We start from the raw sequence: 16,212 nt of genomic DNA, 5'->3' as shown, positions 1-16,212 counted from the left end.
CCCTCATACAAAGTTCGGGAACCCATCCCTACACCAGTGCCCATTCTCCACCACCCGTAAACCCGGCGTCCCTCCCACCCTCCCCACTCCCATCTCCCCCCCACCCCACCCTGCCACTGTGGCAGGGCATTCCCTTCTGTTCTCTCTCTCTAATTAGCTGTTGTGGTTTGCAATAAAGGTGTTGAGTGGCCGCTGTGCTCAGTCTCTAACCCTCATTCGGCCCGCAACTCCCTTCCCCCACATGGCCTTCAACTACAATGTAGTTGGTGATCGCTTCTCTGAGTTGCCCTTTCCCCGGAACGTGAGGCCAGCCGCGAAGCCATGGGGTCAACCTCCTGGTACTTATTTCTACAGTTCTTGGGTATTAGTCTCCCACTCTGATATTCTATATACCATAGATGAGTGCAGTCTTTCTATGTCTGTCTCTCTCTTTCTGACTCATTTCACTCAGCATGAAACTTTTCATGCCCATCCACTTAACTACAAAATTCTTGACTTCCTTTTTTCTAACAGCTGCATAGTATTCCATTGTATAGATGTACCAAAGTTTCCTCAACCAGTCATCCGTTTTGGGGCATTCGGGTTTTTTCCAGATTCTGGCTATTGTAAACAGTGCTGCGATGAACATACATGTGCAGATGTTGTTTCGATTGTACTTTTTTGACTCTCTGGGATATATTCCCAGCAGTGGTATTGCTGGGTCAAATGGGAGCTCAACCTCTAGTTTTCTGAGAATCGTCCATACTGTTTTCCAAAAGGGCTGAACTAGCCGGCATTCCCACCAGCAGTGTAGAAGGGTCCCTTTCTCCCCACATCCTCTCCAACAGCGGTTGCTTTTGTTCTTTTGGATGTGTGCCAGTCTCTGTGGTGTGAGGTGGTATCTCATGGTTGTTTTGATCTGCATCTCTCTGATGATTAGTGATGCAGAGCACTTTTTCATGTGCCTTTTGGCCATTCGTATTTCTTCCTTGGTAAAGTTTCTGTTCATTTCTTCGCCCCATTTTTTGATGGGGTTGGATGTTTTCTTCTTGTAGAGTTCAACCAGTGCTTTATATACCATTGATATCAACCCCTTATCTGATGGGTATTGTGTAAATATCCTTTCCCATTCTGTGGATAGTCTTTGGATTCTGGTCACTGTATCTCTTGCGGTGCAGAAGCTTTTTAGTTTAATGTAGTCCCATTTGTTTATCTCTGTTTTTACTAGATTGCTTAGTTCCGTGTCACCTTTGAAGATACCTTTATCTTCAATATCGTGGAGGGTTTCGCCGACCTTGTCTTCAATGTACCTTATGGTTTGTGGTCTAATGTTGAGGTCTTTAATCCATTTTGATCTGACTTTTGTGCATGGTGTCAGGTCAAGGTCTAAACCCATTTTTTTGCATGTGGTTGTCCAGTTGTGCCAGCACCATTTGTTAAAGAGGCTTTCCTTGCTCCACTTCACATCTCTTGCTCCCTTATCAAAGATTAGATGATCATACATTTGGGGTTGTGTGTAGGGATATTCCACCCTGTTCCATTGGTCTACTGCTCTGCCTTTGTTCCAGTACCATGCTGTTTTAATTGTTACTGCTTTGTAGTAAAGATTGAGGTTGGGGAGGGTGATGCCTCCCATCATCTTTTTCCCAAGAATTGTTTTAGCTATCCTTGGACGTTTGTTATTCCATATGAATTTTAGGATTGCTTGATCCATTTCTTTGAAGAATGTCATGGGTATACTTATAGGGATCGCATTGAATCTGTATAATGCTTTAGGGAGTATTGCCATTTTGACAACATTGATTCTCCCTATCCACGAGCAGGGTATATGTTTCCATTTCCTCATGTCCTCTTTGATTTCATGGAGTAGCGTTTTGTAGTTTTCTTTGTAAAGGTCTTTTACTTCCTTGGTTAAGCTGATTCCGAGGTACTTGATTTTCTGGGGCACGATTGTGAATGGGATTGCTTTTTTCATGTCCCTTTCCTCTGCCTCATTGTTTGCATATATGAAGGCCATGGATTTTTGGGTATTGATTTTGTAGCCTGCAACTTTACTGTATAAGTCTATTGCTTCTAAGAGTTTCTTAGTAGAGGTTTTAGGCTTCTCTAGATATAGTATCATGTCGTCTGCAAATAGTGAGAGTTTGATTTCTTCCCTTCCTATCTGGATGCCCTTAATCTCTTTTTCTTGTCTAATAGCTATCGCAAGTACTTCCAGTACTATATTGAAGAGGAGTGGTGAGAGTGGGCATCCTTGTCTTGTGCCCGATCTCAGATCACCTATGAGGTCTTTAAATTTTTAACAGTATTTTTAATTTTTCAGTATACAAATCTGAGGGCCACTACTAATGACCCTTAGCCTGGCTATGCAACTGTACAGGCCTGATTATTCAGTACTTGGACCCAGTGATGCGTCACAGCTCTGGCCCAGAGGTACTCAAATGCCACCAGGCTATACCCAGTATTGCTTGGGGGTGTGTGTGGAGGGCATGGAGCACATTGTGCCAGAGATAAAATTCACTGCCTCATGCATGCAAGGCATGTGCTCCAGCCATTTGACTTATCTCCCTAGTCGCTTCAAATTACAGTCTTAGATTTAGGAAGGGGCACATCCAGAAGAGCTCAGGGGTTACTCCTGGCTCTGCACTCAGGTATCACTCCTGGTGGTGCTCGGGGGATCATATGGGCTACCAGAGATTGAACCCGGGGTGGCCATATGCAAGGCAAACACCCTACCCACTGTATCTCTCCATCCCCAAGACTATTATAGTTAGATCTATCCCTAAATATTTTTCATTTTCATTTTTCATTTTTTCTTTGGTATTTGAGCCACACTTGGCATTGCTCAAAGATTACTCCTGGCTTTGTGCTCAGCGATCACTTCTGGCAGGCTTAGTGGCCATATGGGATGTCAGGGATTGAACCCAGGTAGGCCAAGGGAAAGGCAAGTGCCCTTCCTGCTTGATGCAATTTTAAATGCAAGATTTTCTTAATTTTAGTCTCAAATTCCCAATGCTAATAGCAATGCTATTATTTTTCCTGAACAGCTTTATTGAAATATAATTCACAGTTCATACATTAAAAGCTAAAAGTTCTTGGGGACTGGAGCGATAGCACAGTGGGGAGGGCGTTTGCCTTGCATGCGGCCGACCCGGGTTCTATTCCCAGCATCCCATATGGTCCCCTGAGCACTATCAGGGGTAATTCCTGAGTGCAGAGCCAGGAGTAACCCCTGTGCATCGCCGGGTGTGAGCCAAAAAGCCAAAAAAAACCAATAAAAGCTAAAAGTTCAAATGTTTTATTACTATCACTAAATATATACGACCATTATCCCAGTCAATTTTACAACATTTCTGTCATTTAATCAAAAAGTCTGGACACTTCATTTTATCATACGCTTTTACACCCTTCCCCACTACAGTAATCAATCACTAATCAACTTGCAGTTTCTCTATTTGCTTATATGATGTTTCATATGTATGTGACCATATAAAAGGTGACCTTTGTGCTTGGTTTCTTTCACTCAATGCAATGTTTTCAAGGTTCGCTCATTTGTTTTCATGTTTTAGTACTTTATTCTCTTTTATGGATGTATGGTATACAATTGTATGGGCACACTTCATTTTGCTTTATGTCCTTATCAGCTGAACATTTGGATATTTTCATTTTGGGTCATTATGAATGTTATAACCACTGTTATGACCACTGATGGCACAAGTTTTTTTCTAAATGGTCTTTTGTACTTGATCAACAACTTTATTGAAACTGGGCAAACCAAGATACCCCCTCCTCCACTGTCTGGCAGCATGGTGGTCTCAGGCTCTGGAATTTCAGGCATCCTGTGGGCAGAGGGTGTTGAGCTCAGAGGTCACAGGCAGTGCTTGGGGCAAAGATAGAGCATGTTAGTGTCTAGATTTTATCTTCTTGCACTGAAGAGTGGGCTGTAAGCTGAGGCCCCACAGCTACAGTCAACGACATGTTTTTAATTCTCTTTAGTATATACCCAGGAATGGAATTATTAGGTCATATATTTAATTTTATGAGGTGTTGCATGTTTTCCATATTGGCTGCAACATTTTACATTCTTACCAGCACTGTAAAAGGTCTGGGTAATGAATTCTTAATTTGATAGCAAAACCACAAGCAACCAAAGAATAAAGAGACTAATTAGAGTACAATAAAATAAAAAACTTTACTGCCTCTAAATTCACTATCAAGTATGTGAAAAGGCAACGCTGTGGAGCCAGACAGTATAGCAGGTACAGCACTTATCTTACATGTGGCCCCCCGTGTTTGATCCCCATCACTGAGTATGGTCCCCTGAGCACTGCCAGAAGTGATTCTTGAGCACAGAGCCAGGAGTAAGTCTTGAACACCAGCAGACATGGCTCAAAAACAAACAAATGGCAGCCTACAGAGTAAAAGAAAATATTCACAAACTAGATTTCTGACAAAAATTTAGTATTTGAGGGGCCAGAGCCATAGTACAGCGGGTAGGGCATTTGCCTTGCACGTGGCTGACCCGGGTTCAATCCCTGGCAACCCATATGGTCCCCAAGCACCACCAAGAGTAATTCCTGAGTGCAAAGCCATGAGTAGTCCCTGAGCATTGCTGGGTGTGACCCAAAAAGCAAAAAAAAAAATAGTATTTGAGATATGCCAATTACTCTTCTAAATCAACAACAGAATATAGCATATACTATTAAACATTGACAATGGCCTTGAATAAACTATTCTATGACCTGGGAGATAATGCAAAGGGCATGCAGAAGCCTCAGGTGTTGTCCTAGGAATCACAAGTTCCCCACAGCAACACTAATAGCAAACTAAGCAGGGAGTAGCCTCCACACATCACTAGATGTGACTCCCAAACAAGCGAAAAGAGGGAGTATGGCGAATCGATGAAGAATCAGAGGTTGGGAATGACCCCTTGATTGTTCTGTATGCAGCTTCAGTCCAATCCCCCATGTCCAGCATCTCTGTTCGGCCACTATAGCCACCATGCCCAAGAAAAAGGCTGGAGGGAATGCTAAAGGAAAGAAAGCCCAGACAAAGAATGAGCCACATAGAAGATCTGCAAAGTTAGCTATTAACCTTTCTTGTCCAAAGCCAGAGCCATGAAAAGCCAGACCCATGAAAAGGCCTCTGGAAAGGGAAAAAGGAAGAAACTTAGGCTGGCAATGATGGGAATAATCTTGCAAAAAATTGAGATGCCCATCTGTGGAATATAAAGTAACAGAATGGGAGACTAACACCCAAGAGTAGTAGAGATAAGAACCAGGAGGTCTGCCCCACAGCTTGGAAACTGGCCTCACATGCTGGGGGAAAAGGCAGCTGAGAAGGGAACACTTAGTAGAGGAAGTTGGGATGACCCACTTGGGTTGAAAGATGCGTGCCGAAAGTAGACTATAGAATGAACATGATGGGCACTCAAAACCTCTATTGCAAACTCCAACACCCAAAAGCAAAGTGAACAAAAGGGAATGCCCTGCTGCAGAGGCAGGGTGGGGTGGTGGAGGTTGGAGCTGGAGTGTTGGGAGAGATACTGGGAACATTGGTGAAGGAGAATGGGCACTGGTGGAGGGATGTAAATGATCACTGTATGACTGAAATGCAAGCATGAAAGTTCATAAGTTTGTAACTGTACCTCACGGTGACACACTAATAAATTTTTTTAAATGGAGATGCTAAAAACAGACCCAGCACAGAAAGCTGAAGGTGCTCAATAGGCCAAGTAAAATGTGTGCATTTTTTTAATAAGTGTGTCTTTTGTCACTCAGTTTGAAATACTATTTTTATGGTTTTTAAAAATTTAGGACCCAACAGTGCTCAGGTTTTACTCTTGGCTCTGTGCTCAGGGATCACTCCTGACAGGGATTGAGCAGATAATATGTGATACCAGGGATTGAACCCAGTTCAGCTGTGTGTAGAGCAAGAACCATACTTGCTATATTATTGCTCTGACCTTGAAATACTTTTTTTATCAACTTTTATAAAAGTGCAGAATTTCATTTTAATTTTGGAGTTTTTTTTAGATCACATCCAGTGCTGCTCACGGCTTACTTATGGTCCTGACTTAAGGATTAGTCCTGGTGGGGTTTGGAGGACCAGAGAAGGTGCCTGGAATCGAACCCTGGTTGAGAGTGTGCAAGTTAAGTGCCTTACTCTCTCTCTATTTCTCTCTCCCTTACACACACTCTCTCTGGCCACACCTTTTTTTGGGGGGGCATACTTGTCAGACCACTTTGAAAGGTTTGTTTTCTGCATTTTCAAAATTTCAGAAAATTTTAAGGACTAGTTGAAGAACATTTTGCCATATTACGTTTATCATCTTTATTTTCTATCTGCACACACCCACACATTATTTTTCTAAGCCACTTGAGAGTAGATTGTATCAACAGTGCCCCTTAATACTTTAAAGTGTGTATCTGAAAACATATTTTTCCCTTATATAAACACTGTGTGCTTAAACTCAGGAATAGTAGTATTTCTTTTTGAATCACCGTGAGGTACAGTTACAAACTTATGAACTTTCATGTTTGCATTTGGTTTACGTCCCTCCACCAGTGCCCATTCTCCTCCACCAATATTCCCAGTATCCCTCCCACCACCACCACCCCAACCCCCACCACCCCACCCTGCCTCTGTGGCAGGGCATTTTCTTTTGTTTTCTCTCTGTTGGATGTTGTAGTTCGCAATTGAGGTATTGGTGGCCATCATGTTCAGTGTATAGTCTACCTTTGGTACACAGCTTTCAACCCGAGTGGGTTCTCCCAACATTCTCTACTAGGTGTTCCCTTCTCTATCTCTGCTGCCTTTCCCGCCAGCATGTGAGGCCAGTTTCCAAGCTGTGGGGCAGACCTCTTGGTTCTTATCTCTACTATTCTTGGGTGTTAGTGTCCCATTCTGCTACTTTATATTCCACATATGCATGTGATCTTTCTATGTCTGTTTATTTCTTTCTGACTCATTTCACTCAACATGATACTTTCCATGCTGATTCACTTATGTGCAAAGTTCATGACTTCATCTTTTCTAACAGGTGCATAGAATTCCACTGTGTAGATGTACCAAAGTTTCTTTAACCAGTCATCTGTGTTTGGGCACTCTGGTTTTTTCCAGATTTTGGCTATTGTAAACAGTGCTGCAATGAACATACAAATGCTGATGTCAGTTCTACTACACCTTTTTGCCTCTCCAGGATATATTCCCAGGAGTGGTATTTCTGGGTCAAATGTGAGCTCAATTTCTAATTTTTTGAGAATCATTCATATTGTTTTTCAAAAGGGCCAAACCAGTCAGCATTCCCACCAGCAGTGAAGGAGAGTCCCTTTCTCCCACATCTGCGCCAAAACTGGTTGCCTTTGTTTTTTGGATGTGGGCCAGTCTCTGTGGTAGGAAAAGTAATATTTCTTTGCTATTATTATTATTACCAGAGCCTGGCAAGCTACCTGTGGCGTATTCTATATGCCAAAAATAGTAACAATAAGTCTCACAATGGAGTGTTACTGGTGCCCACTCAAGCAAATCAATGAGCAGTGGGATGACAGTGATACAATGATACCTGTCAGTGCCCAGTGCCTTGTCAGTGCTCTTGGGTCTGTGTACAGGGATCATTCTTAGAAGTGCTTAGGGGACCATATGTGTTGCTGGGAATTAAATCACAGTCAGCTGCATACATAATATGTGCCTTAACCCTGTAATATCTCTCTGATCCAAGAATTCATGCTTTACACATGTGCTTAGGGGATCATATGTGATTCTGGGTATCTAGCTGGGTTGGCTGCATACAGGGCAAGCACATTATCTTCTGAACTATCTCTCTGACTGTCTTATCCCCATTTTTTAATTGTCTATTCACTTTGCTCATTGTGACCTGTAGAATGATGTCTGAAAGTCCCGGCTCTCAAAGACTTTGCAGTCAAATGAAAAAATAAAGCATGAAATAAAAGAATTTGGGGCCATAGCCAAGTTCAAAAATTCTATGGAACAGCCCACCCTAGGAGCTGCCACAGCTGAGAAAATGAGCAGACGGCTTGTTACTCAAAGCACCAACAGCTAGATCTTACTGTATGCTGTCATACACAATAAAGTAACATGTCTCCTTCTTCCCCGGGATTTCCCTTTAGATCCACCACTTGAGGTGAGGTAAACTCTTTACACTGGGATAAGCCCTTACCTAATTCATCTGTCCATTGGATGCTTGGGTCTTTGCTCCCAAAAGTAACCTTTGGACCATAGATACACTAGGTTACAAGGAGCAGAAAACCCAATCCTGCTAACCCAGTCATTGATAGACCTGGATTCAAAAGCTGTTTAATCCAGGGGCCAGAGCGATAGCACAGCGGGTAGGGCTTTGCCTTGCGCGCGGCCGACCCGGGTTCGATCCCCAGCATCCCATATGGTCCCCCAAGCACCGCCAGGAGTAATTCCTGAGTGCAGAGCCAGGAGTAACCCCTGAGCATCGCTGGGTGTGACCCAAAAAGCAAAAAAAAAAAAAAAACCTCTGTTTAATCCAGAGGTTTAAAGGTATCACCAAAGGGGTTGAGAGATAGTACAGCAAATAGGGCTCTTGACTTGCATGCTGCCAACCCAGATTCTATCTCTATTACCCCATGTGGTCCCCAAGCCCACCAGGAGTGATCCCTGAGTGCAGAGCAGGAGTAAATCCCTGAGCACAGCTTGATGTGATTCCAAAACAGAAAAACAAGTGTCACCAAATCTGCGTTTCTCCTTCCAGGACTTCCTTGATATCTGCTTTATCTTAACTCAGTGCTTCCTTATGGCTGGTATCTAGCTGCTTACTCCATCAGGCTTTTGCATCTTTGAGCACAGGAAGGAGGGGAGGTTTTGAAACTACGTCAGAATATGAAAGGAAAACTTTACCCCAGTTCCCAGGAAATTTCCACTCTCATTGGCTCCAATGGGTTCATGCCTATAGTCAACCACTGACAGAGAACAGGATTATGATGACTTATACTTGAACTATGAAAAAGCCCCAGAAAAAAATCTAAACTGGGACTGAGAGATAACAGCAGATCAGGTGCTCTCCTTGCACACAGATGACTTGGGTTTCATTCCCAGCACCCCATGTTGTCCCCTTTGACCTTCTAATGAGTGATTCCTGAGCACAGAGCCATGAGTAAGCCCTGAGTACCAGTGTGGCCCAAAACCAAAATCTAAATTTGAAATATATGATTTTGCTGATTGGAATCACATTTCCAGGAGGAGACTGTGGCCCCATATGGCCCCTATGGATGGGACTCTAAAGAATAAGTGTTGGCAATTGGAGAGATAGTACAGGGGTTAAGGAGCTTGCTTATCCTTAGTAGAGCACCCACAGGCTCTCAACAACCAACAGGAGTGATCTATGAGATAGGAGTGATCTCACAGCCAGAAGAAAGCCCTGAGCACCCCTGAGTGTGGTCTGGCCTCCTCTAAAATATAGGAGTTGCTCACCAAGATAAGAAATGGATTTTGGAGTTATTGCCACAAGATCTTTCTGGCAGGATCTTGACTTAACCATAGATAATATAGAAATTTCCACTCCTGAGCTATAATCGCCATTCTGGCTGGATAACTCCCACTGTAAGAGAGTAGTTCTCTGGGGCTGGAGCGATAGCACAGTGGGTAGGGCGTTTGCCTTGCAGGCGACCAACCCGAGTTCGATTCCCAGCATCTGATATGGTCCCCCGAGCACCACCAGGAGTAATTACTGAGTGCATGAACCAGGAGTGACTCCTGTGCAATGCCAGGTGTGACCCAAAAAGCAAAAAAACTCAGAGTATTTCTCTACCACTTTCAGCAAACCTATATCACTGTTTCTATCCAATTCAGAGTAAGAATGGCTTCTTGCCCTGCTGTCTTCAGTCCTGCCAGTTTTCTTGAATTTATTACTATAGTTGTGTCTTCTTTTTAGCCAGTGTTTCGTTGTTGTTGTTTGGGGCCACAACTGGTTGTGCTCAGGACTTACTCCTGGCTCTGTGCTCAGGGTTCACTGGGGACCGTATGGCCAATATATGCAGTGCCGGGCATTCAACTCAGATTGACAGCATGTAAGCAAGTGCTTTACCAGCTGTACTGTCTCACCAGTCCCTAGCTAGTGTCTTTTCTGCCTGGGTTTTACATCTTTACTGCTTGTTTCACTAACCCCAAAAGTGAGTGATTAAGACTGAACCTATCCTCATTTGCAGCAGCAAGATGAGCAAAATGAAGGCTTAGTTCTTGTCTCTTTTATGATGCTTGAGGCTTCTTAGGCCAAGAACAGAACTTGTGCCACATAAGAGCCATGTAACAGGACCTGGGTCTCATCTGTAAAGTGAAAAAAGAGTACAGGGGTTAAGGTGCTTGTCTTGCTTGTGGCTCACCTGGGTTCAATCTCCCGGCATCGCAGCACCACAAAGTGTACCCAGAGCCCACCAGGAGCGATCCCTGAGCATAGAGTCAGGAGAAAGCCCCTGAACACTGCCAGGTGTAGCCCCAACCAAATGAAATGAAATGAAAAAGAGAGCCCTGATCTGCCTTGAAAGGCCCGCCCTGTTGTGCAATCCTGTGGCCTTGGTGCAGAGATGGAGTGTCTTGTTTGGAAAACTGAAGCGTAATTGCTTTGTGGAGTGGGAGAGAGGTTTTGCCCTTTATTCTGCATGGAGCTTAGCAACGAATTTGACCGCCCACGTCCAACTCTTAAGAGTGAGCTTCCCTTCCCCCATGCGAGCATCTTCAGCGCCCAGCACAGCCCAGCCACCCACGGACTGAGTCGCTAGCGTCCACTGTGGTTGGCTCAGGAAAATTAGCCATCGGTAACCTGGGCAACGGATCCAGATGCGTCTGCAGCTGCGTCTCCTGGCGCCGCATCCGGTGGAGGAGGGAGCTAGAAGGGCGAGAGGGAGGAGGCGCCACTGTGGCCGCCGAATTCTCTCCAGGGGGCCTACATTCCACTCCGCTCCCGCCAGCCTCCCCCCTACCCCCACCCCCACCCCATCCCTGGCTTTGTCTTGCGGCTGCGCAGGCGCCCCTCCAGGTTGCAGCCCACTCTGGAGAGCCTCCTTGGCTAGGCCCCACTTCTGTGCAGGTGGTTCGAAGGCGCCGGGGATTAGGGAGTTAACTGGGGCCGTGGCGGGGAGTAGAGGGCGCTAGAGCGGCAGCCCGGCTGGGTCTCGAGCTGAAGCCCACCCTACCCCCACCCCAAGTGAATAAAATGTCTGCTGATCGCGGGGACAGGCCGATTTCCCCCAGCACGAAGGAGGCCCAGAGCCGAGATTCCTTGTGGGGCCTCATGCTCAGGCTGGGGGAAGCGGGGCCCGTGGCCCAGCCGGCTCAGCCCGTCCAAGGGAACCTGAATGCAGGCGCTTGGAAGCCGTGATTAGGCGGCGGCAGTTGCGGTCTGGCTGGCAGGGCCTGCTCCGTGCCCCCCACCCAGCCCTCCTCCGTGCGAGGCGCCTCCACACGGGCGGTGCGGGGGCGCGTGGCCTTGGAGCAGAGCTCAGATTGCGCTCAGCGTGCTGCAAGGTCGCGGGCGCCAGCGCCTGGGACACGTGAGGCAGGGAGGAGAGGCGCTCTCGGCGGGGCCCCGCGAGGGAGGAGGCCAGTGTCGCAGTTTCTATTTTCTCCCGAACAAAGAGCCTGGGGTGTGCTGGGGACCGGCTCGCATCAGGCGTCGCCATTGCAGCTGGTCAATTTTCTCCCCAAGGCCCCTGTGCGCTTCGCTTTCTTTCGCGCACATCTCTCCTCGAGGTCACCCCATCCAGCCTGCGGGGATGCCCAGCTGGGCCCCTCACCTTTTTCCTGCATTGTTTCGCCACTCGTCTGTGCCACTTTGGGAATGGCTGGGGTGGAGGGGGGCAGGGTGGGTTGTCATTGAAGTCAGTCCGGTGACCCCCACCTCCCGCACCCCAGCCTTGGTTCTCTTTCCGAGGCCTTTCCCCATCTCCCTATCTCCCCGTGTTTTGGACCCAGTGGTTTCTCCCTGCATCCCTTTCCCTCTGCCTTAGGAACTGCTGGAGATGGGCAGAAGCAGCAGCAGCAATATGGCCGCACTAGCTAGGGACCAACAGGGAGAGGCTGATATGCAGAACTTTCCACTGTACCTTGGAGTTTTGCCGAGGTTTATAGAAATAGCAAGGAAAAGAAAAGAAGAAAAACAGTGGATGTGGAGATCAGGCAGCTTGAACCCCCATCTGCTTTGAGCAGTATAGTTGTGGGGTTGGGGTCCAGCTGCACTGAATTGGACATCTGAACTTTGATGTAATGTCTAGACTTGCAGATTTAAAACTTCAACGCCAGAGAGGTCGTTCGGTGTAACCAGTTAAAAGGAGAAGAGGGTACTCATGAGTCACCCTCTGACCCTGGTGTTTAGGGCCTGGGGGTTTGATATTTTAAAAAGCACTTATTTTTCTTTCACATACTTTCCCGTCTCCTGAAGATCAGATATTAACATACTTTAATGTACCCGAAAGAGGTCATTACAAGAAAGCCAGTATGAGATTAGAATTTCCAACCGTTTAAGCCAAATGCTTTCAAGTCTGCTTTACAATTATTTTTGGACTTGAGAATAATTTAATGATTTTTAAATATGAGCTAAAACGAAAGGGCTCACTGTTCTTTTTAATGGGCTGGATTTAATTGTTAATTTTTCTCTGTTTTTGGGCCACAGCCATTGGTGTGGGGAACTGGGAGGAGGGCTGCTCCCTGCTCAGGGCCAGAGGTGTCATTCTTGGGCTGCTCTCTGTGATGACCCTGAGGAGGCTGGGCCCCACAGCGACACAAACTTCAGCAGAGACAGAGCCTGCAATTAGGGACCTGAAGATTTATGACATCTGAATGACCCGCACCTCTGCCAGAGAAACTCCAGATCAAGGCAACCCCCCTTAGCAACCCCCTTAGCAACGAACTCTTACCTAGCTAGAAATCCACAAGTGTGGGGGGGGGGAGTTTGGAGAAAGCCCATAAAAGCCACCTTGAACAAAGGAAGGGATTACATATGTTGTGCCCACATGGTCAAGCTCATCTCCCACGCATGTGCACGCCTGTATCTCCTCCCTTGAGATGTGTACTGAGGCTTTCTCCACTTTTGGAGAAGCCTGCCTTCTCCCTTGAGCGTTACTTTCTCTCCCTCCTTCCCCTTCCAAAAAAACCTCCCAATAAAATCTGTTTTTACTTCACTGCTCCTCTACTCCTGAAATTCCTCCCTGCGAGGAAGACAAGAGCCTATAAACTCTGGGTAAGGCCTAGGACCGACTCTCTTTTCCTGTAAAGAGCAAATCCTCACGCCCTACTGAGTCCTAGTTTTCCCAGCCAGTCCCGGGTGGCAGAAGTGAATTGGGAGAAAGTGACCGTCTCTCTCTCTCTCTCTCTCTCTCTCTCTCTCTCTCTCTCTCTCTCTCTCTTCTCTCTGCCTCTCATAAGCCACCCGTTGGGACTCACTGACTTCACCTGGATTGAACTTGGGTTCAAATCTTGGGGTCCTGCTGTATGCAGGGCTTGTGCCTATTGAGCAGTAATCCACACTCCTTGAACAACGCTTTTTTTATTGAGTGTGGGCAGAAAGCATGTCCCACAACCTGCTCTCTAGAACTGTGCCATAATGAATAAGTTTCATGAACTGATTTGACTGCATGTGTGTGAATGTAAGGTAAATCTCCTGCGGTAAGGAGTCACTTTGTTCCAAAGTGAAGATCATACCGCAAATTTACAATTTAAATATAAGTATCTTTCAATCTGTCATAGAAATGACTGCTTTTTCCAGAACTGAACCAGATCAGCACTTTCAATGAATCATTCAATGTCTTTGCCTTTTGAGGGGCAGATGGGTCGCTTGGGCTATACCTGGTGGCTCAGTCCTGCCTCTGTGCCCAGGCAGCACTCTTGGTAGCTCACATGGGAAACCTAGGGTCGAATCCAGGTTGGCTGCATACAAGGCAAGTGCCTTGGGGCTGGAGCGATAGTACAGTGGGTAGGGTGTTTCCTTTGCACAAGGCTGAACAGGGTTTGATCCCCAGCATCCCATATGGTCCCCTGAGCACTGCCATTGTAATTCTTGAGTGCAAGTCAGGAGTAAACCCTGTGCATCCCTGGGTGTGATCCAAAAAGCCCAAAAGAAGGGCAAGTGACTGGCTATTGCTCCAGTCAAAACCCAAAAATAAACAAACAAAAAAAGACTTTAAAAGTCTTTAAAATAGGGATGGAGTGATAGCACAGCGGGTAGGGTGTTTGCCTTGCCTGGGGCCAACCCGGGTTCGATTCCCAGCATCCCATATGGTCCCCTGAGCACTGCCAGGGGTAATTCCTGTGTGCAGAGCCAGGAGTGACCCCTATGCATCGCTGGGTGTGAAAAGCAAAAAAAAAAATCTTTAAAATAGGCTTATCAGAGGTTGGAGCTATAGAATAGCTGGTTCTGTATCTTGCCTGGTTAAATTTCTGGCACCTCAGATGGTACCAGGACTCTCATCAGGAGTGATCCTTGAGTCAGAGCCAGGAATAAGCCCTGAGCACAGCCAGATGTAGGCCTCCTTCATACAAAAGACTTCAGGAAAAAAGGACTCAAAATTAAAAATAGATATTACAATTGATAGCACACAAATACAATGGGTAACAGACTACTGGAAAATGTACAATAAATAAAAATTTCAACAAATAATCCTTAAGTGAGGTGGCTACACTAAAAAATTCTCCCAACAATTAATAGCAATTCTTCTCAAATACTTCCAAAAACAAGTATTTAAAACTCATTTATGAAGTCAGGATAATACTAAAATCAAACTCTACCAAAGCAAAACAAAAAGCAGATCAATATCCCTGATGAACATATAACTAGAAATCCTCAACAAATTTGCAAACCTGAACTAAACAGCGTTTTAAGGATCCTACATTCTCTTCGAATGGAATTTACTACAGACATACAAGTTCAATATCTATAAATGGTTCAACATCTGTATATCCATATGATTTTCTATAGTAACAAAATGAAAGACAAGAGTCATATGATAATCTCATGTTAATGAAAAAATATACAAATAGAAATTTAAATGTCAAATTAAATTAGATTCTTATTCTTTTTTTTTGCTTTTTGGGTCACACCCGATGATGCACAGGGGTTACTCCTGGCTCTGCACTCAGGAATTACCCCTGGCAGTGCTCAGAGGACCATATGGAATGCTGGGAATCGAACCTGGGTCAGCCTCATGCAAGGCAAACGCCCTACCTGCTGTGCTATTGCTCCAGCCCCTGGATTCTTATTCTTACAGTAGTGCAGTCTGTAAGCTTATTTTCTGCATATTTAGGATTAATTTGCTCCAATTTTAAACATTTTCCCTTTTATGTATTTTTTTGTCTCCTTAACTTTTAAAACTCCTCATTCTTTGTAAACATACCAGAAGAAAGGTCTATTTTTAATCTCATAATAAGAGTGTGAAAATAATGTAAAGGAAGATTTGTTAAGTATTAAACGAGTATCTGGAACTGATTAAATGCTGTACAAACCTCCATTTCTCTTTTTACTAATGTTCCCATGAAAAGTTACAAATTGATTTTGATATGAAATCATGTTAGCTTCTTACAAGTCTTGGGAGACTGTTAAGGGCACAGCTGTTTTGGATTCCTAAAGTTTTTTCTGAATAAAAGGATGGACCTGTACTTGTTTTTAAATGCTCGACAGGAGGTTCTGTGATTCAGGAAAATGAATCCTCCCCCACCCCCCAAAAAAAAAGAATTGGCTTGTGCAAAGTTTCTAGAATATAATAGGAAGTCAATAGAAGGTAGAGCATTTTTTGTTTTATTTTTGGGTCACACTGGAGATGCTCAGGGATTACTCTTGGCTTTGCACTCAGGAATTACTCCTGGTGGTACTCAGGGGACCATACAAAATGCAGGGATTGATTCCGGGTTGGCCACTTGCAAGGCAAATGTTCTACCCACTGTACTATTGTGCCAGATTCAATTACTGAATCTTGAATAATCCTCATAAACATATTTCGGATATCTGCATATTATTTGAAAATGACATATGGGGGCCACACTTGGAAAAGTTCATGACTTACTACTGGTTCACTGTTCAGGTGTTACTACTCGAGGTGTTCAGGAGAGCCATATGTGGTGCTGGAGATCAAACCAGGGTTGGCTTCATGCAAGACAAGTGCTTTATTCCCTGTATTAGCAATTCAACCCTATGAAAACATTTTGGTGTGAGTGGGTCACACCCAGTAGTGCTCAGCGCTTACTACTGGCTTTGCACTACTG

General features: G+C 45.1%; 1 pseudogene; it reads left to right on the top strand.

Annotated features, from left to right (window-relative positions):
* The first annotated feature begins 4,980 nt into the window (after positions 1 to 4,980).
* Positions 4,981 to 5,708, top strand: LOC129399746 (non-histone chromosomal protein HMG-17-like; annotated as a pseudogene).
* Positions 5,709 to 16,212: the final 10,504 nt, after the last annotated feature.

This window comes from Sorex araneus, chromosome X, assembly GCF_027595985.1.
Source record: "Sorex araneus isolate mSorAra2 chromosome X, mSorAra2.pri, whole genome shotgun sequence".
NCBI classification, from domain to species: domain Eukaryota; kingdom Metazoa; phylum Chordata; class Mammalia; order Eulipotyphla; family Soricidae; genus Sorex; species Sorex araneus.
Note: the sequence above shows the minus strand (reverse complement) of the source record. Positions and strands in the feature narration are given on the sequence as shown.